This window comes from Capra hircus, chromosome 7, assembly GCF_001704415.2.
Source record: "Capra hircus breed San Clemente chromosome 7, ASM170441v1, whole genome shotgun sequence".
NCBI classification, from domain to species: Eukaryota; Metazoa; Chordata; class Mammalia; order Artiodactyla; family Bovidae; genus Capra; species Capra hircus.
The window spans coordinates 45,704,165-45,729,030 of record NC_030814.1 but is presented as its reverse complement, the minus strand read 5'-3'; positions in this window follow the sequence as shown (position 1 = coordinate 45,729,030).

The following is a 24,866-nucleotide window of genomic DNA, read 5'->3' as shown; positions in this document are numbered from 1 at the left end:
TTTCTTGACTTTCTACTTTTGCATTCCAGTCCCTTATAATGAAAAGGACATCTTATTTTGGGTGTTAATTCTAGAAGGTCTTGTAGGTCACCATAGAACCATTCAACTTCAACTTCTTCAGCATTACTGGTTGGGGCATAGACTTGGATTACTGTGACAGTGAATGGTTTGCCTTGGAAATGAACAGAGATCATTCTGTCATTTTTGAGACTGCATCCAAGTACTGCATTTTGGACTCTTCTGTTGACTATGATGGATACTCTATTTCTTCTAAGGGATTCTTGCCCATAGTAGTAGCTATAATGGTCATCTGAGTTAAATTCACCCATTCCAGTCCATTTTAGTTCACTTATTCCTAGAATGTCAACATTCACTCTTGCCATCTCTTGTTTGATCACTTCCAATTTGCCTTGATTCATGGACCTAACATTCCAGGTTTCTATGCAATATTGCTCTTTACAGCTCGGATCTTGCTTCTATCACTAGTTACATCCACAACTGGGTGTTGTTTTTGCTTTGGCTCCATCATTTCATTGTTTCTGGGGTTACTAAGATTAGTACATCTTAGATATACAAATATAATAATTTGATCAGGGTTAAGATCTGTGAAACAAAAGGGAACAGTCAAGAGCATAGTGGGTTACAGTAAGAAAATCCATCTTGATTTATTAATGTATTAGAGGGCTCACTGATATAAGAGGTGTTAAGGGGGAGAGAATGCCATACAAAAGAAGAGACTGGTTAGACAGATGAGTGCTGGACTTCCAGGACAAGGATATGGAAGTGGATGGCCAGTAGTTTTCAAAGTAGTTCCAAGACCCATCTATAATACTTCATTGCTGTCAGTAGATAAACTACCAGTTTATAAATTACTTCCTTTTTATGTGCCAAGCTGAATTTATAGTCATCCTTAAGAAAACAGCTCTTGTTAGCACTTATCTAAGAGGCAGTATAGCCTAATGATTAGAAAGATGCTCACTGGAGCAGAGAGCTTGGTTTAAAATCTTGTATCTCCTACTTATCAACAGATGTATAGTCTTGGGCAAGTTCTTTAACCTCTCTGTGCCTCACCTGTGCCTCATCATAGAATTTGGAGTAATAATAATATTTCATAGGGATGTTGTGAATTCAATATGTTAATATATGCAAAGTTCTTAACAACAGCATCTGACACATAGTATGTGCTACAAAGACATTAGTAATTGCTGTTACTATTATCATCATCATTATTCTTGAGTTAGGGGGAGAGGAAATTTCTTTCCCTGTGGAAAATTTGTGCATACCCAGATGGAAGTATGTCACTCATTTGAATATCATATGCTCCATATATTGAGGGAGAAGAAAGCTTAAAATCGTCATTCTAACGAATCAGCAGTCCAGGCTGGAGTCGTCGATAAGACAGTGGCAAGGAAAGTGAATTGAAATGCTTTCTGAGATATTTTGTCTGGAAATAAAGACCCCTTACAAGATTGCTGCGCCTGTCTTGTTGAAGTCTGATTGCATGTGGATTGGTCTTCAAATACTACACAAGTAAATATATCTCAATGCACTTCCATAAGAAATGAGCATTCATCTGTGGGTTGTTAGTTTCCCAATTGCAGTACAAAGATTTAAGCCATATTTAGGACTCAATATATCCATCATAAAAGCTAATCTTTCCTAATGCCCATTTTTAACCAAGTACAGTGCATAATTAAATGCTAGCACTGAGAAGCACCGTATTTAGAAGAGAACAAGGCAAGATCATCGACCACAGCTATTTATATACTCCTTCAGCTCAAATATTTCATACTGTGCATGCTTGCTACTGACATTGCTTATTTTTTAAATCCTTTTTTAAATTGGATATGTTTTTGAAAGACGTGGAATGAATCATTGCATCATATAATCACAAAGCTTTAAAACCTACATGATGCTTAAAGGTCACTCAACACAACTATCTGAGAATCTACTATACATTTTGAAGACATTTGTTCCAAGTCACAAAATGACTTATGGAAACAGTAATACATATGACAAGTGGAATAATACTATCCCATGGCCATTACTGCCAATCTCCTATAAAGCCTGAACTGAGCCTTGGAATCCTCTTTAACACACAATCTAGGCAGCCACTTCCAATTAGAATTAGCATGAAAGTTTTCAATCTATTTACCATTCCCTAATGATGACTGAACTAAAGAGAACCTAGTATACCCAAATTCCAAATTTATCTGATATACCATTCAAATTCTTAAACCATATAAAACACATTTATCCATCTTCACAATATTTTGTTGACTGTTCCATGAAGAATCAGTGCATATGTTACTGAAAGCCCTTTTCTTGAACCTCGTGAGCAATAAGCTCCCATCATGCAAACTAGAGTTTTGTTAATGAGGCATAATTCACATACCATGCAATTTACCCTTTTAAAGTACACAATTCAGTGGGGTTATAAAGTTGTACAAGATCGTCACTAACTCCAGAACGTTTTCATCACTTCAATGAAGAAGATGGTGGTGGTGATAATAAAGGCCTTCCATCTTTTTTCAACAAACACTCTCAGGGTAAAAGCTGCTCACATTGGGTGATCTCTAAGTCAGGTCTAAGAAAGTCAATCATGTGAGTCAGTTCTTCCAATAAACCACCAGAGAGGCAAAATTATTGCAATTCTCTTAAGAGTGGGGCTTTGAAAGAGCTCAACACTGTCCTATCCCCTCTGGTAGGTGGTGAGGTTTCTGGTTTTAATTTCCATTGCAGTCTGCTCATTTTCAAAGCTAATGCAGACCTGAGTATAAGGTGGGAACAGGGCAAATTAAAAAGCCACAAAGCTTACTATTCTTACCAATGTTGCCATTTTTCTTGCATAAGTGTTTTTCAGATTTCTATAGGTCTTTGATTAATTTTTGAGTTCTAGAAAAGTTAATGCTGGCAATGTTTTCCATATTCTTGTTTTTATGGGCAAGAGGATTTTTAGAAGTCTTTACTCCACTATTTTATCTGATGTCACAAGTTACTGTTTAAAATTTTTTTTAATTTTTTGGCCACACCCACATGGCATGCAGGATCTTAGTTCTCCAACCAGAGATGGAACCCATGCCCCCCAATGTTGGAAGAACTTTACTACTGGACTGCCAAGGAAGCCCCTGATGTCACAAATTACTTCTATGTTTGTTCTATATACATTATAATTTATACAGGCTGTGTAGATTTATAAGATCAGACGTATTAGTCATAGTTTATGAGATGTTACATGATCTGATCCCCTGATTTTTTTTCCTAAAAATTGTCTCTTAACAAGTTTTCCTTCATTCACTATAAACTGAACAGTTCACTTGGCTCTCTTTCTGTTCCTCAAACACACTAAGCCATCACCCCATCACTGCCTTTGTACCTGGTATTCTCTCCACCTGATGCTCTCTTCTCCTGGAAGAAACCTCCTATCCTTCTAGTCTCACCTCAGGCGTCACCTCTCAAGAAAGGTCATCCTGGATCATCCTTTCTGAAAAAGTTCTGCTTCCTCTTATCCCTGAAGCCCTCTCATTCTCAAGTAATCTCAGATATCACAATCAGTTTATTTTATAGCCTTTATTAAGCTGCACAATTATTATGTTTATAACTTACTTGTCTCATCCAGTACAGAGCTTCATGAGAATAAGGATTTGTTGATGTTATGCATTCATATAGGGCTTCCCAGATGGTGCTAGAGGTAAAGAATCCACCTGCCAATGCAGGAGATGGAAGAGGTGCAGGTTCCCTGGGTTAGGAAGAACCCCCTGGAGGAGGAAATGTCAGCCCACTCCAGTACTCTTTCCTGGAAGACCCCATGGACAGAGGAGCCTGACAGACTACAGTCCATTGGGGCCGCAAAGAGTCAGACACAACCGAGCACCATGCATTCACATATTCCTTTGCCCTGCACAATTACTAGCACATAGTTGTATACAGTCAAATGAATAATAGATAGTTGGATAGTGAGCTACTAGAAATTATATGTATCCTCAGTAACATCCCTGGGTTTAAGAGTCTACAAGTGTATTCTTTCATTTAAATTCTAAGGACAAATCAACCAAAATGTGATGAGGAGTCAATTACATTAAGGTGACAAGAGGCACCTTGGACTTCTTCTATTGGAGAATGCTTGATAGGGAAGAAAATGTTCTTGCCAAAGGACTGGAATACAATCCTCATTTTTACCGTGACAAAAACCCCATTCTTCCTCAGTCTCCATTTTCTTCATCTCCCAACCTCCGCCCTTCTGTTCTTGGAGTCTCACAATGCACTTTATTACCAATTACAGAGAACACTGCTTAAATCTCACAAAGTAACATTGATTTCAAATGCTACACAATGAATGAATAAATAAGAAACACCAGGACACCACTTTAAAAGGATCTTTTTTATGTCCATAATGATACCTTAATGTTTTTTACTGGGGACTTTCGAGGTTTATAACACAAGGGTAAAAAATATAATTTTTCATCTGGTTAACCAATTTATGGCTATTACATTCTCAAGTACTCTAAAATGCCACTGGGATTAAATTTGCTAAGGGTTTCAGGTTTTTCTTACTTTTTTTTCTTTTCCTGTCATAGAGGAAATAAGTTGTGAATGGGATCCACCGAGTGAAAAAAGAGATCTGAGGTTAGTCTATATGAAGACCACATATAGTAAACTGTTGCACAGTAAACTGAACTATTTCTCTGACATCCAACAGCTTTGGTTCTTATCTCAAAAGACCACTTTAGAGATGAAATTTCAGTTCACTCACTCAGTCTTGTCTGACTCTCTGCAACGCCATGGACTGCAGCAGGTCAGGCTTCCCTGTCTGTCACCAACTCCTAGAGCTTGCTCAAACTCATGTCCATCAAGTCAGTGATGCCATCCAACCATCTCATCCTCTGTCATCCCCTTCTCCTCCTGCCTTCAATTTTTCCCAGCATCAGGGTCTTTTGCAAAGAGTCAGTTCTTCGCAGCAGGTGGCCAAATTATTGGAGCTTCAGTTCAGCATTAGTCCTTCCAATGAATGTTTCGGACTGATTTCCTTTAGGATTGACCAATTGGATCTCCTTTTAGTCCAAAGGACTCTCAAGAGTCTTCTCCCACACCACAGCTAAAAGCATCAATTCTTCGGCACTTCTTTCTTTATGGTCCAACTCTCACATCCATACGTGACTACTGGAAAAACCATAGCTTTCACTGGACAGACCTTTGTCTGCAAAGTAATGTTTCTGCTTTTTAATATGCTGTCTAGGTTGATCATAGCTTTTCTCTCAAGGGGCAAGCATCTTAATTTCATGGCTGCAGTCACCATCTGCAGTGATTTTGAAGCCCCCCAAAATAAAGTCTGTCACTGTTTCCATTGTTTCCCCATCTATTTGCCATGAAGTGATGGGACCAGATGCCATGATCTTCATTTTTAAGCCAACTTTTTCTTTCTCCACTTTTACTTTCATCAAGCAGCTCTTCAGTTCCTCTTTGCTTTCTGCCATAACGGTGGTGTCATCTGCATATCTGAGGTTATTGATATTGCCCCCAGAAATCTTGATTCCAGCTTGTGCTTCATCCAGCCTAGCATTTTGCATGATGTGCTCTGCATATAAGTTAAATAAGTACAGTGACACTATACAGACTTGACGCACTTCTTTTCCAATTTGGAACCAGTCTGTTGCTCCATGTCCGATTCTGTTACTTCTTGACCTGCATACAGATTTCTCAGGAAGCAGGTAAGGTGGCCTGGTATTCCCATCTCTTTCAGAATTTTCCATAGTTTGTTATGATCCACACAAAGGCTTTGGCATTGTCAATAAAGCAGAAATAGATGTTTTTCTGGAACTCTCTTGCTTTTTCAATGATCCAACAGAATATTGGCAATTTGATCTCCGGTTCCTCTGCCTTTTCTAAATCCAGCTTCAACATCTGGAAGTTCACAGTTCACATACTGTTGAAACCTTGGTTGGAGAATTTTGAGCATTACTTGGCTAGCATGTGAGATGCGTACAATTGTGCAGTAGTTTGAACATTCTTTGGCATTGCTTTTCTTTGGGATTGGAATGAAAACTGACCTTTTCCAGTCCTTTGGCTACTGCTGAGTTTTCCAAATTTGCTGGCATATTGAGTGGAACACTTTCACAGCATCATCTTTGAGGATTTAAAATAGCGCAGCTGGAATTCCATCATCTCCACTAACTTTGTTCATAGTGATGCTTCCTAAGGCCCGTTTGACTTCACACTTCAGGATGTCTGCCTCTAGGTGAGTGATCACACCATCGTGGTTATCTGAGTCTTTAAGATATTTTTCTGTATAGTTCTTCTGTGTATTCTTACCACCTCTTCTTAATATCCTCTACTTCTGTTATGTCCGTACCATTTCTGTCCTTCATTGTGCCAATCTATGCGTGAAATGTACCCTTGGTATTTCTAGTTTTCTTAAAGAGATCTCAAGTCTTTCCTGTTCTATTGTCTTCCTCTATTTCTTTGCATTGGTCCCGGAGGAAGGCTTTCTTATCTATTCTTGCTATTCTTTGGAATTCTCCATTCAGATGGTTATAGCTTTCCTTTTCTCCTTTGCCTTTAGCTACTCTTCTTTTCTCAGTTATTTGTAAGGCCTCCTCAGACAACCATTTTGCCTTGTGGCATTTCTTTTTTCTTAGCAATAGTCTTGATCACCACCTCCTGTACAATGTCACAAACCTCCATCCATAGTTCTTTGGGCATCCATAGTTCTTTAGGCACCCTGTCTATCGGATCTAATACCTTGAATCTATTTGTCACTTACAATGTATAACATAAGGGATTTGATTTAGATCATACCTCAATGATCTAGTGGTTTTCCCTACTTTCTTCAATTTATGTCTGAATTTGGCAATTAAGATCATGATCTGAGCCACAGTCATCACCTGGTTTTGTTTTTGCTGACTGTATAGAGCTTCTTCATCTTTGACTACAAGAATATAATCAATCTGATTTCAGTATTGACCATCCGGTGATGTCCATGTGTAGAGTCGTGTCTTGTGTTGTTGGAAGAGGGTGTTTGCTATGACCAGTGTGTTCTCTTGGCAAAACTCTATTAGCCTTTGCCCTGCTTTATTTTGTACTTCAAGGCCAAATTTGCCTGTTACTTCAGCTGTCTCTTGACTTCCTACTTTTGCATTCTAGTCCCCTGTGATGAAAAGGACATCTATTTTTGGTGTTAGTTCTAGAAGGTCTTGTAGGTCATCATAAAAATGTTTAACTTCCGCTTCTTCAGCATTAGTGGCTGTGGCACAGACCATGTGATATTGAATGCTTTGCCTTGGAAACAAACAGGAAATCATTCTGTCATTTTTGAAATTGCACCCAGGTTCTGCACTTTGGACTCTACTGTTGACTACGAGCACTACTCCATTTCTTCTAAGGGATTCTTGCCCACAGTAGTAGATATAATGGTCATCTGAATTAAATTTGCCCATTCCAGTCCATTTTAGTTCACTGATTCCTATGAAATTTACAGGGCTCTTAAATCAGAAGTATACAGTAAAGGGGGAAAATGAACAAATAGCAAGGAAATTTCCATCTTTGAAGTAGAAGAAAGATTACTTATAAAATGCTGCTTATTTTCTAGATTTGGAAATGAAATTTGGGTGCTGAAGAAGAGGCCAGTTGGATAAATCAAGTAAATAATATATGTATATTTCAGAAGTTATAATTTCTCAGTCATCCCTCTCATGGATTGAAATCTCCCTGTGTGCACAGCACAGTGCTTTTAATAAAATAGGCAACATGGATATCAATCAGACAGTGATTTGGTCATTATCTAGCTCATCTTTGGATTTCTTCCTGAGAGCCAGAAAGTGCTGCTTCACCCTGGTTTTCTCCATGCCACCTAGAACACCTGAAAGATGTTACATGGTTGGTATGCTTCTATACATTGGAAGCAGTGAACTTGGGGCCCTAGCCAGGTTAAGGTTGAGGGGGACAAGGAAAACATAGCAACACTGTGCAAGGACAGCTTTTTTTTTTTTTTTTTTTTTTTGGTAACATCTGGTCCATCCAACTAGGTTAAAGCATATATATGGCATCTAGGAAAATGCGACAGATGAACCTATTTGCAAAGCAGAAACAGAGACACAAATGCAGAGGACAAATGTATGGATACCAAGGTGGGGAAAGAAAGGGTGGGACAAACTGAGAGACTGGGACTGATATATATCCACCATTATGGATAAAACAGGTAACTAGTGAGAACCTACTGTATAGCACAGGGAACTCTATGCTCTGTGGTGACCTAAACAGGAGGGAAATTCAAAAAAGAGGATTTACGTGTATACATATAGCTGTACAGCCAAAAATAACACAATATTGTAAAGCAATTATACCTTAATAATTTTTTTAAATAAAAGACTGTTTTAGAGGATTTTTGCTCTAGTCTAGATCAATGTTTCTCAACCTTGGTGCTACTGGCATTTGGAACCAGATAATTCTTTGTTGTGGGGGGCTGTCTTGTGCATGAAGGGGTGTTTAGCAGCATCCCTTGCTTCTTTACTGGTTTTTAATAGCAGCTCCCTCAACAAGGCAATGGCACCCCACTCCAGTACTCTCGCCTGGAAAATCCCATGGACGGAGGAGCCTGGTAGGCTGCAGTCCATGGGGTCGCTAAGAGTCGGACACGACTGAGCGACTTCGCTTTCACTTTTCACTTTCATGCATTGGAGAAGGAATGGCAACCCACTCCAGTGTTCTTGCCTGGAGAATCCCAGGGACGGAGGAGCCTGTTGGGCTGCCGTCTATGGGGTCACACAGAGTTGTACATGACTGATGCGACTTAGCAGCAGCAGCACACACACAAGTTCTGACAACTAAAAATGTCTCTGCTGCTGCAGCTGCTGCTAAGTCGCTTCAGTCATGTTCAACTCTGTGCAACCCCACGGACGGCAGCCCACCAGGCTCCCCAGTCCCTGGGATTCTCCAGGCAAGAACACTGGAGTGGGTTGCCATTTCCTTCTCCAATGCATGAAAGTAAAAAGTGAAAATGAAGTTGCTCAGTCATGTCCGACTCTTTGTGACCCCATGGACTGCAGCCTACCAGGCTCCTCTGCCCATGGGATTTTCCAGGCAAGAATACTGGAGTGGGTTGCCATTGACTTCTTCTAAAAATGTCTCTAGATATTGCCCAATGTCATGTGTGGAGCAAAGTTACCTGTGGTAGAAACTACTTGTCTAGGAGTATGTTCCTTTAATATGCCAGAGACTGAACAAAGAACAACATTATAGAATATGCCAATAACCAGATTATAAAGGAAATGTCAATTTTAGCCATTCTTTTTGGACCAATAATTATTTTATCCACTCAACAATTATCCTATGTCTACATTATAGGCATATTTCTGGTATAATAATGGCTACCTTTTGAGTAAGTTCTCTGTGATGAGTGTTTAACATACTTTTACTCATTTAAAATTCACAAGAATCCCACACATATGCAGGTAAGCAGTGGTGGAGTCTGGATTTGGATTCAGATTTTTTTTGGGTGTGTGTGTGTGTGTGTGTGTGTGTGTGTGTGTTTAATTCTCCAGGCTCTTTACTCCTTCACTCACTACTGGCAGATCACATGACTTTAGAAATATTTTAAACAATAGAACATAGTGGTTAAGAGTACAGCTTCCGGGAACAAACAGCCTAGATTGGAATCTTGTCTCAACTAATTCCTAGCTGCATAAATTTGAGAAAGTTTCTTTAACTCTCTAAGCTCAGTTTTTTAGTCTATAAAATGTACCTCTCTAGGGGACAACTGTGAAAATGAAATGAGATAATATATACAAATGCCTGTAATTGCCTGGCAATTGCTCAACTACTATGAGCTTATATTTCAAACTTTTACGCCTAGTGAAACTAGAATAGAATGTACAGGAGTATAGTTGGCCTGGACATGGCATTAGGGAGTGATAGCAACTATGGAGTATTCCATAGGTCACATCCTGTCTATAGATTTTCCAGCCAATTTTCAGAAAAATAGGTGTAAGCTACATAACTGATACTGGCAGAATGGATTGGGATCAAGAAAACTTCAGTTTATTGGTGAGGCCACTGAAGCACAGAGAAGCAGAGGGCCTACCAAGTTTATGCTGTCTCTCAACAGTGGGGCTTGATATGGGACCTGTGCCCTTCCCCAGGTCTCATTCTGCTACCCTGGATGTATTTCCTTCTACTCCCTGACAAACATCTCTTGCTTTTATTTCTGTAAATGAGTTCTGATTTCCTCATAAGCTGAAAACATTTACTCCTATGGAGACTATGAGCAGACTATGACTATATTTATTCCTATAGAGACTACCGCTTGCAGGCATGGGGTTTTCCTAGTAGGGCACCCGAGCATTTAAGTTGCTCCCCACTGGGCATCAGAAGCCCCAGTGTCAGACTGCAGAGTGCTCCAGCATGGGGATTATAGTTTTCTACAGGGATGAAAAGGGCCAAGACTTGTGAATAAATACAACCACCAATTAGGCTCCTTCAACACTATATTTAATTTAGAGTCTTTAAAACAAACAAGGATTGTTATATTTTAAATATCTGAGTTTTTTTAAGGTTACCATCTTTTAAACTATTTCATGCTTTTGATCCTTAGACAACTGGTTGCTAGGACCTGAGAATGTAAAACTTTATGTATGAGAGAAGCATACCTTTTTGAAATACAAACACTTCTTAAGAGTACAGCAAAGTCCCGCAAAGATTTGCACATGACTTAGCGACTGAAGAACAGCAAAGTTCCCATACTATTCCTAAGTCTCCAAATATACTTAATGGTTTCCTGAACAACTGTTTATCCCATCATACACACACACATACCTCTACTCATTTCTTATTATAATCTAGTAGATAACAGGTCTTTAATGTTTTATTCATCTTTATTCTTTTTAGCACATGTGCACACACTCACACACACACACCAGCATCTGGTAACAAGTAGGTACTCAATAAATACATATTTTTTTAACTTACAGAATAATGTCTGAAAACTTGAATGCTTGAATGATAAGAAGTAGACTCTTTTGCAAACAGGCAATTCCACTCTGACCCCATAAAGATAACTCCTTGTAACATTTTCTTAAATTTCTCCTTATAATGTCTAGCCATTGATCCTCACAGATGGATGGCTAACCTCACAGATGATGTAAAGAAGAGCTTCCACTTCTTTTTCAAGCACACAAAGGCTGATTTCATGGTTCGCCAACTTTTTTATCTTATAAGACAAATAGCCTTTTCTTCCTTCTATGACATACAGTCCCTATAATATACAGATCTTCTCCCCTGACTAGTTAAAAATCTTGTTTACTTTGATTGAAATTCTGTGCCAGTGTCTTTTGGTTGGTCTTCAATGTCTATATATCATTTCTGGTATAATGTAAATACGTGAAAACCAGCTGACAACTACATTTCCCAACCCTTTTTGTATCAGACATGACTATGCAGCTACATGGTCAATGGAATCTGAACAAAAGTGATATGTACCACCTCTGAGTCATGATTTTAAAGGAAGCACTTCTCTCTTCACATCCTGCTGCCTGGAGACAAGCCACACTGATCTACACAGAACAGAGGCCATGTCATAGAGACGGCAAGGCAACAAATTAAGAACATAAACATTAGATTGACCGATCAATTGATAGATACAGTGATGGTTTTAAATTTCACAAATAAGGTGAAATAAGGCTCATGGATAAGAAACTAGGGTACCTGGATGATCTCAAAGATCCAAGATTGTCTGCCATATCCTTGACTGCCTGACTTTAGACAATAACATGACAGAGAAATATACTACCATCTTTGTCAAGCTATGGTGAGTTGACACTATTGCAAGCAGCTGAATCTACAGGCTACTAATAGCTCTACAGTGCACAGACTTTACTCATGGCACCTTGTATTTTGGCGCCAGAAATAAAGTTTAGCAAACAAAATACGCCATAGAATACTAATACAAATTTAGCTTTGGGGAGTATGTGGGGAAGATGTAAATACTATAAGCTAAAGCTGATGGCTCTTATTATACCAGATGACATTGCAATAGGCAGATCAAGTGTTCTGCAGTTTGATACTGAAACCCCATTATATTTCTTTACATCACTTCCCCATTCCTCTCCATTGTGGCCCCTAATTTAAAGCATGTTCCTTTCCTCTTTACACTCAGCCTTTTAATACTACATGATACATGCCTCATGAATTTTTTTTTAATTCTATATTTTTAACTGTTTTTAACTGAAAGGCCAGCCACACCTTGTGTCATGTCATCTGGATTTCCTTCAAGTTTGATAGCCATCCATTCATCAAATTTTGGAGGATAATTGTTTAGTTGTTTCTAATGGGAAAACCTCTTAATTACTTACTCATATGACTGAATCTTCTTTAATAATCACATATATGCACATTTATCATTACCAGTAATGTATCCTCAAATTAATAAGGCATGTATCTCATATTTTTGCTTACTGATGCTCTAAATCAGAATTCAGCAAACTATGGACCATGAGCCAAATATAATTCATCTCTTGTTTATTTTTTTTTAATATAAAGTTTTAGTAGAACACAGCTATTCTGTCTGTTACTGTATCACCTATGGATGGATGGTTTGGAGGCTACAGTGGCAACACGGAGTAGTTGCCACAAAAGCTGTATGGCCACAAATATAAACCCATTTCCTAACTAGTCCTATGCAGAGAAGGTGTGGTGATCCTGCAGAAAGCAGTACTTCCCAACCTTCTTTCCATTATTACTCCCCTGAGGAGCCTTTTGAGACTTTTCCTCCCCTAATCCTCCAGCTCGGTAAAATTTTAATACCATAAATATACTGTATATCTGTTCATGTACTGTATGTTTATCTATGCTTTAAATATAGAAATAATAAGATTTTTTTTTTCACTTCCTAAAAGCTAGCTTTGTTCCTCTTCAGACCAATACTGTTCCTGTTGAGAATGCAGGTTCTAGATAAGAGTTTCTCAGTCTCAGCACTAGTTGATGTTTTGGGCCAAATAGTTCTTGCTGTGAGAAGCTGCTCTATAGGATGTTTAGCAGCATCCTTGCCTCTTAGATCCAAGTAGCTCCCCTACCTTTCTGTGGCCACCAAACATCTCTCCAGACACTGGCAAATGTCCCATGGGAGAGAAGGGGGTGTTCAAGTGTCCCTAGTTGAGAACCACTTGCTTTAGACTAATAATGTCATCATGTTCATAAATATAGAGGGCAAATGTGTATTACTGTACTATGTCCTAAGCATAATATATTTTCCTGGCAATAGCTGCCATTAAGAGAAAGTATCTTATCTCTTCACTTGTGTGTCTCATCTCACTAGACACAGGTACTATGAGAGCAGAAACTTTGAGTTATTCAGCAATGTATCCAAATGAACATTTGGAAAAATTTATGGCTTTCCATTTATGTTTTAAGGGTAAATCAATAAATTTCACTAAAACCACAACAGCATTCACTAATTACAACTTCTTCTTAAAAAGAGTTACAAAACACATCTTCAAATACTTTATTCTAAATTTTCTCCAAAACCAGCAGTAGATGCATTGGTCAGGAGTGGCTTGGGTCTCCTTGCCAATTTTTAATGTTCTAGAACAGTTTCTGTTTTCACAAGGATCCTCAAATACTAGTCAGTGGTTCTGTAATCCTATTTAACAATTCTCTCAGTGTTTTCTTCAAAGCCAAGAAAATTAAACTTTTTGAAAGTTAAGTTTTACCATTCCTTCTCATGTACTGAGTTTCCATTTGCCACTGACAATGGCCATTTTATCACTTGATTTATAAGGATTATTCTCGTTGTCAGGAAATCAAAAACTTATGGAAGGAAATAGGCTTTTTCTGTCATCAAAAACATGCAATCATTTCTTAGATTTTCCTGCTCTGAAGAGAAAACATAAATGCTTTGTTGCCACTCAACCTCAGGATAACATCTTATGGGATTATCTTGGAAACAAAGATGCAGGCAAGACACAGGTGTGTTTCTAAGAGTAAAAAGGACATAATCAAGCCATCGTAGTCTGCTCTTTCTGATTTTCTGGAGGGAAGACTGAGAAAAGGAGACATGCTTCACTTTGACTTCCTCTGTATAATCATGTTTATACCCAGAAACCATTTTTAGAACATCCCTAATTCTATCACATTTCTGTGTAATTTGTTGGAACTTGGCTTTTCAAGGTAAAAATCCACAGGAAAAATAAAATGATCTTTTAGAATTTATTGAAGGCTTGAGAACAAGGACAAACACAAATGATTTGGGCACCATCAGAAAGACATTACAAAGTCTAAAAGGTGGTGCTGTGGGCATTTGAATGGGAGTCTCAGTCCTTCCCATCAGCCTTTCAGAGCATCAGGAAAAGCCTGTGTTTAACATCATGACTTTAGTATATACTGAAAATTTAATGAACTAGGATCTTTTCTCATGTTACAATCAGTGTTGAACAATGGAGAAATCCAAACACCTACATTTAAAAATGTGTCATTACCTCACTTTGTGATTTTTGAATAAATAATAAAACCTTTGATCTAGGCTAAGTACTTCACCAATCACATCATTTGGTTATATATGAACAACTAAAATTACAGTGTAAGAATTCTGCCTTCTGCTGTGGTAGTCCAGTTATATGGTTTGAGGTACTTACTACCCTCCAGCTTCCCAGGTTGCTCAGTGGGTAAAGAATCCACCTGCAATGCAGGAGACGTGGTTTTCGATCCCTGGGTTGGGAAGATCCCTTGGAGGAGGGCATGGCAACCCACTCCAGTATTCTTGCCTGGAAAGTCCCATGGACTGAGGGGCCTGGAGAGCTACAGTCCATAGAGTCGCAAAGAGTCAGACCAGACTGAAGCACCTGAGCACGCACACACTAGCCTCTCTGTGTTTCTGTTACTGCATCTGTTTCCTATGAATTATGACTTCACTAACATTTACCCCTCATACTTTCACTTTGTCTCCCTAAGGTCTATAAGGGTAAAATGAGTCTGAACTTCAAGTCTAAGAGCTGGTCTGTTATTTCAACTCTGTCACTTACCAGCCATGTGACTGAGTAAGATCCCTCCCTTTGCTAAATTTAAATCTCTTTGTCTTCCCGTCACCCTAGGACTATTATCAGATGATACAACTGATAAGTTCTGAGAATAGCATCATGTACGGCTGGATCCAGGTGCTCCAACAATATTGTCAGGATGCTGCCATTCTCCAACACTTGACCGCTTTTCATCCCTTGGCTCAGTTTTCTTCTGGCAACTCCTCTTTGCATGATAGAGCACAGCAGTTAAAGGTTTACATCTTTCCGGGTCCATTCCCAGTAGAGAAAGAAAATATCCCATTCACTATTTCCAGCATAAGTCATGCTCCTGTCCTTGAAAAGTCACTGTGGTCAGGAAGATGGGCTGACTTATCTAAGGCTGTATTACTGCCATCCTTGTGTCCTCAGAGGCCATTTAGACTATGTGAAATGAGAGTGAGAGGTGGGAAGAGTCTACAAAAGGGGAATTAAGATACTGTTATCAAAGAAGGGGGAATGTACACCATGATGGACATAAGCAGAGAGGTCTACTTCAGATAGAAAGGCAGATCCCACTTTGATATAAATGTCCTTTTACTAAGTCAGTATTTTAATTTTATCACCACCTCTGCAGGACTCACCTAGGGCACCAGACTCCTCTACCAGTGCCTACTTTTGCTCCTGGTGGTTTTGAGAAGATACATTAACTTCAGAACTTTGAGATCTATCACTGCAGGATTTCCCCAGGGTTGTGTCTGCTCTTAGAAACTCTTCAAGGGAGAGAATCATTCGTGCATGAGAACTCATCATGAGTAAGTAAATGACTGGCTCTCTAGAGTGGGGTCTTATAGCCTTGTCATTCTACAGCCTCATTTTTATCTATATTTACTAATTCACCATATGGTGGAAATTAAAGGAATCATCCAAATTCTTACTCCTGGAAGCTGGGGACCAGAGGAGTCTTCTTTGGGTACTAGCATTTAATGCAAGTTTCCCCTTCTCTCAGACAGTTCCAATGTAACCATGTAGTTCCACCACCGAATGTCTCCTATAAGCCTATGGGAGCACCATCTCCACCTTGTAGCTTACAGTGAGTCTCCTTCATGGGAACGAGTTCCATTCCAAGAGCATATTCATAGGGCCAATCTGTTCAAAAGTCCAACAAAGCTAGCCTAAGACAATCAGCTACATAATACTGTGCTATAATAGGTTTATAATACTTCTCACAAGTAATACACAAAAAGCAAACACACACACACACACACACACAAAAATAAACATTTCTAACCTTACAGTACAGTACCTTGGAAAATACAGTAGTATCAGCTATATCACCACTCTTCACATTTGCTTCTGGACATCTGGGCATGAAATAAAGATACTGTACTACCGCACTCTATACAGTACTTTACAGTAAAATACAGAAAAGCACAACCGCTTGTAGAGGATGCACGCACCTAACAATGTACGCCAGACACGCGAACTAATTTATGTGACTGGACACGCAAACACACGTTTGCAGCTTGGAGAGTTCGCAACTTGAAGGTTCATGTGTAAGCGAATTACTATATTTCTGTTCCAGCTAAATATTAAAGTAGCCTCCATTCTGTTATCATCTGCTTTAGCTCACTTTGACTTTTCTTCTTGCTTAGCCATATCACAGCACCTGGTATTTTTTCTCCTTCAAACATTTCCCTCAATTCCCCTCTTTTTGGTAGCATTCTTTATTCCAGAGAGAGGGTCACAATTTAATAACCTCAAGAATGAGAGAAAGCATCACAAGACGGCCTCATGCCACCCCTGAGCATCTTGAGGTGATCCATGGATGGCAAGAATGCCAGCCCTGCACATACTCAGACCCTTACCAGCGACCCTGCTTCCTGAGCCACTACTGGAAGACTCATTATATCCACTCTAAGATGGGACACACAGTTTTGAGGGCATAGCCCGCTGTGGCCTCCTTTGTCTGGAAAATCAATAAAGCTATTTCTTTCTATTTTACCCCAAACTCTGCTTCTGAGAGTTAATCCACATTGGTGTACACTGATGAATTTCATCAACATTTCTAGGCTGTCTGCAACTGTGTTTGTCATAGTCCCACAGAGAGATTTCAGTGAGGCTTCAGGCAAGCCGCATCCCACTTGGACCTCAGCTCCCTCTTCAGAAATGAAAATCATATGAACCATGGATGTACTTTTCCTTTCTGGTGTGTTATTTTAAAAACTAAATGAGTTACATATGTGAGCTGCAGAGTGATGGTGTCATACTGGAAAAGTCTTCAGGATCAGAAGATGTGTAGGCATCATCTGTGGGTTTCTAGGGACAGAAACACTCCCTGATAATGTCATTTCACAGAGTCAGTCAAACTGTACAAAATGTCAAAGAGCCTTCTTGAATGTGTTTCAAATCTTGACATGTGAGTGACCATAAAGGTTTCTGGGCATTCTTCTACTCAGTCTGTGCCCCATTCCCAAACCCAGGGTTGAAGCCCACCATGTCTCAGCAGGGCTACCACCTCACCCCACTATACCACAAAATCAGACACCCCACCATGGGGTGTGTGCCCCAGAGGGAGGTATAGGCAGGTTCCCTGTGTTCTGAGTCACCAGTGGGGGGCGGGGCCATCTGCTCATGCACAAAAACAGCTGTGTTCCCCACTGTGAAGCATAGGCTGAATCACTGTCCAGAAAGTAAGTTTCACTGGCTGGATGAAAAATGCAGAGAAATTCCATGTTACCGTGAAGCTGGTTGGGGCATAATTGTTGAAAGTAAGGAGACGTTTAATAACTTTTTAACTGACAGTACAGCGACGTGGCTGAGGAAATAGTTTATACTATTCATGGCTATCCTCACTTTGCACAGTTCTAGCATGTACACATTTCAGTTGTCATGATTTAGTTTGATAATACCAGCCCCCCAATATTATGGTTCATAGTTCACAGAATATGAACTGTGAATATGAATATGAACCACAGAATATGAACTGTGAATAACTGAATAGAGTACAAACTTGGTTGGTTTGATCTCTAGGTCAGGAAGATATCCTGCAGAAGGGGCTGGCTAGGGAAATGTTACCCACTCCAGTATTCTTGCCTGGAGAATTCCATGGACAGAGGAGCCTGGCAGGCCCTAGCCCATGGGGATGCAAAAAGTCAGCATGACTGAATGACTAACACTTTCACTTTCACACTTTTCACTTTGTTCCTCTCTTCATTCCACAAATCACTACATAAATAACAGGTGCACCATGATCAGTGACCAGGCACATCCCTTCTTCCAAGGTAACTGGTCACTGTGTATCTGGTATGCTGTTTATACACAAAAGGTAGCTGTGCTGCCTTCTTGTCTTCCAGTGGTAAGCCCATGTGACATTTTATAGAAAAGGAATTGTGCCATTTTCAGAGATGTGGATGGACCTACAGAATATTGTACAGAGTGAGATAAGTCAGAAAGAAAAAACAAATATCATATATTAATACATATATGTGTATTCCATGAATAGAAAAATGGTACAGATGATCTTATTTGCAAAACAGAAGTAGAGACACAGACATAGAGAACACACATATGGACACTGAGTGGGTAAGGAGGAGTGGGATGATTGGGAGATTGGGATTGACATATATACACTTTGCTACTGTGTATAAAATAGATGACTAATGAGCACTGACTGTATAGAACAGGGAACTCTACTCAATGCTATGCGGTGATGTAAATGGGAAGGAAATTCAAAAAAAGAGGGGATATAGGTAAGCATATAACTGATTCACTTTGCTGTACAGCAGAAACTAACACAGCATTGTAAAACAACTTTACCTCAATAAAAATCAATTTTAAAAAAGAAATAGAATTCTATTAAAAAAGGAAAGGACTGGCCCACAAATATGCAAGTGCAAAGAAAAAAAAGTGATGATGCTGGAAGCAAAATGTGAATGGGATATAATGGAGTTGGAAAAAAACAGCTGATCGGACCATGGGAATGTTGACATTGCCACCATTCAAAGAGATTCTAAATATGTAGCTAAAAGAACTTAGTGAAGACCAATTTACATTAATGAAGAAAGTGTTTTTGACAAAAAAGGAGGCAATATTCTAAAGCAAGTGATGTCAGCAGAACAATTCATGTTAAAGGAACTCTTGGAGATATTTCATGACATTGAAAGAGAAAAGGATAAAATGCTAAAAGCTAATCCAAATTTAGAAAAGGAGATGACAGTTCTCCAAGGCATAGATAGAAAATATGTTTGCTTGTGTGATAAATTATACAAGGAGAAGATGAGACCTATTCAAATAATGCTTGATAAGTTTTTTTAACAACAAAAAAAATTCACTAATACTCACTGTTTCTAATAGTTTAATTATAGTGTACAAATGAATATTTGTTTTATTATTTTTCATTTCCAACAGCAAGAGCTTCAATGTTTTAACAAAAACTTAAAGGTCATAGTACAATCATAATTACCGTACTGATAATTAAGACTGTTTTGTATGGTTGTAGTGTACACAAACATTTTTATGGCCCTGTACTATCATCTAACAGGAAGACTGCTGATACATACATATTTGTACAGGGAGAAACTAGGTGACAATAGTCACAAAGAAATACATGTTCATTTAATGTCTATCAGATATAAAATGCGATTCTCGAAGCTGTGGGGAAGAAAAGTGAATTGGATGTGCTTACTACCCTCAAGGATTTCATGGTCTCCTTTAAGAAGATGAGGATTCCACATAAAGAAAGCATTTATAATGCAAGGATAGTTCACATTTAAAATGCCACTTTAAAGTAAACACTCTTAAAATAGGGACAAAGTTTTTATTTAAGGGGAATATTTTGGCCAGGAACTGATCTTGAAAAAAGGGAAATTAAAGTATAAAAACAGGTGTATCTTTTCATTTATCAGCATTTAATTTCAAAATTCAATAATGTCATAATTTATAAGATGCATAAAATAGGACCACGTTTTCTGCTGGCGTGATTTTTCTTTAGTTTTGTAGAAGCAAAATGCACCACTCTTTGCTTTGTGTTGGATTTTTAAGCCACCATTAAAAAATGAGCAATTAAAAAAATATTTTATGGTTCATCAATTTTCTATAAAGCTTTTCAACATCTTTCTGTATGCAAGTCCTTCTTGCTTGACACTCCTATGCAGTTGTAATTCTTAATGACTTTTCTCTCTTTCACTGGTCTAATTCTGCCATATTCTCACTTGTCCATGACTTAAGTTTAACTTGAGCAATTATTCTACCTCATTTTCATAGATGCCATACGTCTTGCAGTTTGCAATCTGATTTTGTAGCTGCTTTGCACTGTTGTAAGTCTAAATTCTGGCAAGGAACAGAAAACTGTCAAATGAAGGTGATATGATGAGCTACACTGGGGGTCAACAAACTACAGCCCAGAAATAACTCTGGCCCACTGCCTATTTTTATAAATAAAGTTTTATTAACACACAGTCATGAGCAAACTTTCATACCTCTGTTGTGCATGACTGCTTTCAGGCTACAGTGGCAGAGCTGAGTAGCTGTGACAGTGACAATATGGCCCCAAAGCCCAAAATATTTACTGTCTGGCAGTTTACAGGAAAAACCTTTCAATCCTTACTGTAGACTGATGCTCAGTTCAGTTCGGTTCAGTTCAGTCGCTCAGTCGTGTCCAACTCTTTGCGACCCCATGAATTGCAGCACGCCAGGCCTCCCTGTCCATCACCATCTCCTGGAGTTCACACAGACTCACATCCTTTGAGTCCGTGATGCCATCCAGCCATCTCATCCTCGGTCGTCCCCTTCTCCTCCTGCCCCCAATCCCTCCCAGCATCAGAGTCTTTTCCAATGAGTCAACTCTTCGCATGAGGTGGCCAAAGTACTGGAGTTTCAGCTTGAGCATCATTCCTTCCAAAGAAATCCCAGGGCTGATCTCCTTCAGAATGGACTGGCTGGATCTCCTTGCAGTCCAAGGGACTCTCAAGAGTCTTCTCCAACAACACAGTTCAAAAGCATCAATTCTATGTTCGATACAGGATACAGGATGCTTGGGGCTGGTGCATGGGGATGATCCAGAGAGATGATATGGGGTGGGAGGTGGGAGAGGGATTCAGGATTGGGATCTTGTATACACCCGTGGTGGATTCATGTCAATGTATGGCAAAACCAATACAGTATTGTAGAGGAAAAATAAAAATAATAAATAAATAAATAAAAAACAAAAGCATCAGTTCTTTGGCGCTCAGCCTTCCTCACAGTCCAACTCTCACATCCATACCTGACCACTGGAAAAACCATAGCTTTGACTAGACGGACCTTAGTCCGCAAAGTAATGTCTCTGTTTTTGAATATCAGTAAAGGTTTGAGGTTTATGATTCTTGCCTTCATGCCAACTTTTAAGAGTTAAAAAATGTAGTAAATATCTGACTGAGGAGTATCCCTCAGTCTTAAAACAATGAAATTTTTATTATATTTCTAGTGATATGAAATGCTATAGTATTTTTTAAAATATTTTTTACACTTTATTTTAGAGGAGAAAGAGCTCCCTATGGTTAGACAGGAAAGGTCCTTGTGAAAGTTGGCATGTCTACAGGATTTCAAAGGATGCACAACACAAAGGGTCAGAACATGCTCTGGAAAAAACTGTTTGGATGGCCATTCTCCGTAGTTATGGTAATAAATGATAATAAATCACCTTACTGAGATGGCAGAGTATAGTTAGCAGAAGAGATGGATAGAAGCTGGGTCTGATTAAAATATTCCTGATTCCTATAGAGCTAAAGATGTTGGCAACAGTTCCAGTTGGATCAGAAAGAAGGCTGAACCCTGAAGAATTGATGCTGTCAAACTGTGGCAGTGGAGAAAACTCTTCAGAGTCCCTTGGATAGCTAGGAGATCAACCAGTCAATCCTAAAGGAAATCAACTCTGAATATTCGCTGGAAGGACTGATGCTAAAGCTGAAGCTCCAGTACTTTGGCCACCTGATGCAAAGAGCCGACTCACTGAAAAAGACCCTGATGCCTGGAAAGATTGAGGGCAGGAGGAGAAGGGGGTGACAGCGGATGAGATGGCTGGATGGCAACACTGATTCAATGGACATGACTTTGAGCAAACTCCAGGAGACAGTGAAGGACAGAGAAACCTGGTGTACTGCAGTCTATGTGGTTGCAAAGAGTCAGACACAACTTAGTGACTGAACAACAACCAGTAATAAAGACATAAGGATGGCTCTGGCAAAAGGTAACCAAGACACCTGCCACCTGCCCCTCTCAAAGTTCCTAATGGGGTACCACCCCAAAGCCCTAGTGGTGGTCAGTGTGGCTAGTTCCTTTTCAATTAGTGCTCAGATTTTGGAAGCAAGCCTAAGTGAAATTTCTCTTCCTGGTATTAACAAATCATTGAAGTCCTCCTTTTCAGGAAATCCTCAGGACCCAAAGGAGCAAGCCCTATGCCCTTAGTGATAGAATTTCTGGCGAGGGAGTAGGCCTGGTGGAGGCAGACTTTTTTTCTCCTTAACGAAAAATTCAACTTTCCATGGGGTTACTTGGCCTTTCCTCCTTGAGTTACACATTTAGTCCGAGCCAGTCTCTTTCAAATTAAGGCTCTCTTCAAATGTATGATTGTCTGGCCAGCTCCTGGAACACAGCAAAGGTGTTCATCTCCAGAAGCCTTATCTCAGCAAGCTGTCTCGCTAATGACCACGCTCCTCACCCACAAGGCCTAGGCAGTGACTAGCGACACAGGTGGTCCACAAGGCTGTGGAGTAGGATCGCAGCCTTCGGATCTCTCTTAGACTTTGTCAGCTGGGAGAGGAGCCCAAACTGAAGCCCAGCAGCTGCCTGTCAAGGGAAGGAGTGCCTGCAATGCCTTAGTTCCAGGCTATGCTTCAAAAGCGGCTGCCAGCCCAAGGTGTGAGGCCATACCAGCGGAGCCAGAAGCAGCTTTGCTGACTCTGCTCTGCTTCAAGGCTGCTTAGGGACCCTAAGCTGCTTGGGGAGTGAATTCTGTCCTGCATGTGCCTCTGGGGAATTTGAGTGATGGGGGGTGGGTTGGATTTGGGACTAATGATAGAGTCAGTTCCCTGTTGCTCCAACTTGTTTTGTTTTGTTTTCCAGCAAATATAATTACAGACAGTAGTTTTAAGACGTTTTAACTGCTCCAAAGTTGCTTTCTTCCAAAAATTGGACTGTATGTTGCAGAGAAGGCATTCAACATCATTCCCAGTATACATCTGGCTTGAGTCCTGCCCTCACTTCATCTGCCTACTGGTGAATGGGCCAAACTTTTGTTTTTAATCAATTTTTATTGGAGGACAGTTGCTTTGAGCTTCCCTGGTAGCTCAGTGGTAGAGAATCTGCCTGCAATGCAGGAGACCTGTGTTCAATCCCTGGGTCAGGAAGATCCCCTGGAGAAGGAAATGGCAACCCACTCCAGGATTCTTACCTGAGAAATCGCATGGACAGAGGGGCTTGGTGAGCTACAGTCCATGGGGTCACAAAGAGTCAGACACTACTTAGCTAACAATAACAAAAACAAAGATGCTTTACAATGTTGTAATAGCCTCTGCTGTAGAGCAACATGAATCAGCTATACATACATACATATATATATATATATATATATATATATATATATATATATATATATCCCCTCTTTTGGATTTCCTTCCCATTTAGGTCACCAGAGGGGCACTGAGTAGAGTTCCCTAGGCCATACAGTAGGTTCTCGTTAGTTACCTATTTTATACATAGTATCAATGGCTTAGTGGTTAAGAATCTGCCTCCCAATGCAGGAGACAATGGTTCAATCCCTCTGTTGGGAATATCCCCTGAAGAAGGAGATGGCAACCCACTCCAGTACTCTTGCCTGGGAAATCCCATGGACAGAGAAGCCTGGTGAGCTACAATCCATAGGGTTGCAAAGAGTCGTACACGACTGAGCGCGCACACACATCAATGATGTATGTGTGTTAATTCCAATCTCCCAATTCATCCCCTCCTCCTTCCCCTCCTTGGTGTCCATACATTTATTCTCTATGTCTGTGTGTTGCAGAAACCAGTACTTGAGAAACCAAGAACCACACTCAGAGAGTTGGAGAATTCAGCTTTCTTACACTGGTGGGCCCAGAGGAGTTAACAGTCCAAGCTCTGAGCCCCGAACAAAGGGATTACAGAGTTTTTTATAGACAGACGATAGTGGGCGACACTAGCTGTTAATAGGCTGGTTTAAACTAAGGGGTTTCTCTCCTGCGGGAACAGCAGTCAAGATGGGGAGAGGGTACCTGACCTTTACACAGACAGGCATGATTAAACAAGTTTTCAGGGCCCAGGCAATTGCAAAGAGCAGGACAAGGGTGAGTGAGATAAACTCCAGTTCCTAGTATTGCAAGTCCGCACTTTCTGAGACTATGTGACCTACTTGATCTACGTGATCTAGACTTTGCAAGGGGCAAGCTGAGTTACAGAGGCAAAAGGAGACGGAGGTTATGTAAAATTTTAACTTTTCCTCTTCATGTGTCTCTGCTTCTGTTTTGCAAATAAGATCATCTATACCACTTTTCTAGATTCCACATGTATGTGTTTGTATGTACAATAGTTGTTTTTCTCTTTCTGACTTAAATTTTCAGGGCACTTGTAACCACTTCTCCTTGGCCATCCCAGACCCTATGACTTCTTCCTGCTCAAACACGTTTACCACACCAGCCATCTTCCCTACTGGCCTGAAAGCTCTTTATGAGCAGAGACTGTCCTGCTCAGCTTTATATATTCTTTATTTCCTAGTATTAGGATGTGCTGATACTGCATGCTGTGTGACACAGGCCAAATGGCTTTGCCACTCTAATCCTCAGTTTTCTTTACTATAAAATGAGGGAGTTGAAATAAATGGTCCCTTAAGTCCCA